This window comes from Macaca mulatta, chromosome 4 (assembly GCF_049350105.2).
Source record: "Macaca mulatta isolate MMU2019108-1 chromosome 4, T2T-MMU8v2.0, whole genome shotgun sequence".
NCBI classification, from domain to species: Eukaryota; Metazoa; Chordata; class Mammalia; order Primates; family Cercopithecidae; genus Macaca; species Macaca mulatta.
In genome coordinates this window covers 100,225,001-100,228,855 of record NC_133409.1, presented here as the reverse complement: position 1 = coordinate 100,228,855, position 3,855 = coordinate 100,225,001, and the positions used below count along the sequence as shown (strand labels likewise).

Genomic DNA, 3,855 nt, shown 5'->3' with positions numbered 1-3,855 from the left:
CTAATGAATTTATTCTATTCATCTTCCAGTAATGTGATTGCAACTGAGGATATCTTGGGCAATTTTTCACCATTGGCCAGTTACTTCGAATGTATGGATAATCAAAGTGCGACAGACCTCTAAAGATTCCAAGTGTCTACTTAAAAGCTGTTAAGTGAAAAGTGATGAAATGGAGGACACCCACAATAATTCTTGGACTCCTGGAGATCCTAAGACATGCTACAAAAATAGGTCTTTATTCTTAGGAAAATATAGTCAGAGCTAGCTTCCTTATGCTATACATAAAATCTTAACATCAGAGGCAGTACAGATAGTACAGATAGTTTTTGAACTGATCTCCAAACAAGCACAAAACCACTACGTTGAAAAGAACAGGTAATTTGAGGTTTTTGGCAAAAGACAGTACTTCACACATCTAATCCAAATCAAAGGGCCTGCAGACAGTTTTCAGTGAGATGAAAGGAATGAAATAAATATAAATTCTACGGATAAATAAATGTAAAAGACAATTTAAATAAGCTAACAGAACTAATTTTTTTAAATAAAAATACTAGTCAGGTACAAGCTTTTGTTTCTCAATGCCAGACTTCTAAATATTTACCAGACTACTGTTAACATTAAAAACCTAACCTTTGACCCAGAGCGTTAGTAATACTGGTTTGCATCTGCACAATTTTCAAACTGAATGCTTCTGGTCCTGAAGAATATTTTAGGTGTATTACTGAAGGCAGACTGTGGTGCTAATTTAAGTCTTAAATACTTTTAAAAAGTGACAGACCCCAAAAGTCCATCTAGTAATTTGCTAGTTAAAAAATGCCTGTGAGCACTGCTTCATAATTAGCATCTTAAGAAAGTAGTGGCATGCCCTATTGAGTGGTATGATCACTGAGTAATTAATACACCTTAAAACAATATCCCCACAAGTCTGTTTCTTTTATGTATTTGTCAGTTAAGTTCTTTAGTCATTAATTTTACACCCACCAATGAATTCCTATGGCCAGATGAAAATTTTGTGGTATACACAGTTAGAGAGAAAATGATCATGGTGGGTATTCCTGTAAGTTTTACGAACTTGAGAAGCTTTAGCACCCTCTCCTAAATGCATGAAGCCCTTCTATTTAATTTCTCCCCTTAAAATAGAGACTACGTATGATACTCTGTAATAATATGGGATCTTTTGCTATGTTTCTGACAACTTTTGGCTTCACAGTCAAAAAAGCTGTTCCAAATGTGTCAATTTTGCCTATCTAGCTTGATGTTCATCATTCTATTCTTTAAAAACTTTTATATACAATAACTCAGATCACCACCCCATCAATCCATTTCTATGTTGTTCCTATTTTATCATGAGGAAACTACATTTTAAGTCAGATTTGCAGTAACTGGTAGAAAAGTTTCTTAAGCTAAAATTGCAATCATGAGTGTACAACAGTTTTGTGTGTGCACAATTTTCCCTTCATTTTTAACATCTGATTCAGTTGCAATGGCCGAAAACCTTCCACAAAAAGCATGCTTGGGAGAATATATCTAACAAAATTTTCTCACAAAGCAACTTTCTGAAAACTGATAAACTAAATTTGTGATCACTTTTGATTGCCAAGTAGTCTGCAGAAACAAAATCTTGCGTCTGTTTTGGTTAGATAACTTAAGTTTTCTTTTTAACAATCAGAATGCTTTAAGAATACATTTTTTACCCCAAGGAAGGGACTTGACTCTTGAATTTAAGACCCTTTCCTTGACAATATATACAAAATTTCTTTGACTTATCACTGTCCATTCTTTGAAGCTGTCAAAGCCAAGAACCCATAAACAAATCACAAATAGCAATAACCTACATTAGTTAACATTCCCCCTTTAACATGTTGACATTTTTACTAAAGGATTAGTTATTTTTGCATTTCCATTTCTCATATCCCATGACATTCCATATAAATTGCATTATTGCTTTATAGGCCACACAACATTCAAAAGTATGTTTATATGCATTGCCTGTTTTCCTTGATCTGATAAGACTTTGATACTGATTTTACTACAGAAATTTAAGTTTGAAAATACCACAGTTAGTATTTCTTCTCAGAACGTTAATTGTTCACATCACTAATCACTACATGCATATTTAGCTCTGATTATATTGCTCAAAAACTGCACCCATTATCAGAACAGTGCAAATGATATTTAATTTTAAAAGTAATTATAATGGCTTGAATTCAAAGTCATTCAAATGAACACTGTCAAGTAATTTCACTTGATGTGTATATATTTCATCACCACTGTTTACATTACCCTTCTTTAAGTATAACCATCAATTCTTCACAATTTCTTTTTATCAGTTTCCCTCCCAAGTCCCCAAACTAAGAATGCCAAATAGTCTTGAAAACCCAGAGCTCCATATTTTAATGTTTTCTTGAGAACACATTTGTGAACTCACAAAAGTGTTCATCTCTCAACTTTGACAATGCAGTTCTTACTTTAAGTAAAACAAACCTGTCCTAAAATCCCAACAAATAATTCTGAGAATTAACTTAAACACCTTGACAGTGTCCCTTAAAAATGCTATGACAGTAAAGTGCCAATAGGCATGGCAATGACCTCTTAGATGGGATCATTTAACTCCTCGGAACTGGGAAATGCCAGCACCAAGGATTACACTGAGATTCAATTTTACTGAAGGCTACATTTAGTTTACCCACTTTCCACAACCTATTATATTCATTATGTTAGAATGAAATGTAAATGTTTTGTGTAGCCCTCAAACTTACACTAAGTTTTGAGAGAGATGTACTTTAAAAAAGCACGGGGTAATATATAAAATCAGTGGCAGAAAGTTTCATTAAGCACCAGGAACTAATTTTTGTCACCCCATACTCATTTTGTAGGTAAGTTTCAATAACCGGCAAGGCACATTTACATATATTCCAATGAATACTTATTGACAAATTTTAAATTACACTCTATGTCCCAGCTATCCCAGTAACTGACATACAACATACTAAAATGATTTATTTAGATAACAAAAAACCAATTAATGTGAAACATACAGGCTATTGGCAACCACTATTCTAAAATTATGTAAGTACAAATAAACATACTGAAATGTGTGCAATTCTAAGTTTTTAAACCAGAAGATTTCTACACTAACACACATTTATATTAATGACACATAAAAAAAATAAAAACTTTATTACAAAAATAAGTTACACTCGCCTCCAGCTTACAGTATAAAACAATTTTATTTGCAGGAATGCAAAATGATTGTTTGCCATGAGCATTTTGAACATATGACATGTCTAATTTTCTTGTTAAATTTGCATTTACTGGGGAACTGGTGTGTATAAAACCTTAATTAAGTATAAGCTCTGATCTTCATCGTGGTGCCTATTGGGTATGTGATATAACTGCAGTATCCCTTTGGGGAAGGGGAGAGGGGATTTCTTTACACCAAGTCCTAATGAAACTATAATTTTCACTTTTTACTTTAAGCTATCAACTCAGGACTTGGCAAAAAAATTTTTGAGGGTGATTCAATAGAGGATGCTTCACCACTGAACACTCACTGTCAAGGTGCTTTAGAAAATTAAAAACATAGCACAAATGATTGTACTCTACTCTACAAGTTATCATGACCTGCATAAGAAATGGAAAGCTGATTCACATGTTTACTGTGATCAGCAGTAAGAAATGCACTAATGAAACATACCTTTTACCTAAAAAGCTAAACTACAGCCATATACTAATTTCTATGATTTATGAAAAAACTTCAAAATATCCAAATGTCAGGCTTCGCTGTACAATTGTCAGTTTTAGTCTGACTTTTTATAAAGGGACACTGCAGTATTTAGTACAAGTTCGGATGCA

General features: G+C 33.2%; 1 protein-coding gene across 7 annotated transcripts in view; it reads right to left on the bottom strand.

Annotated features, from left to right (window-relative positions):
- Positions 1-217: 217 nt before the first annotated feature.
- The window catches only part of SYNCRIP (synaptotagmin binding cytoplasmic RNA interacting protein), a 36,564-nt gene continuing 32,926 nt past the window's right edge, over positions 218-3,855 (bottom strand). For 5 of the 7 annotated variants that reach the window (XM_077998403.1, XM_015136873.3, XM_015136874.3 and 2 more), the window contains one exon: positions 218-3,855. This exon is cut by the window's right edge. The gene's annotated coding sequence lies outside the window, so the exon portion shown is untranslated. The other 2 variants (XM_077998401.1, XM_077998402.1) reach the window with 1 other exon arrangement.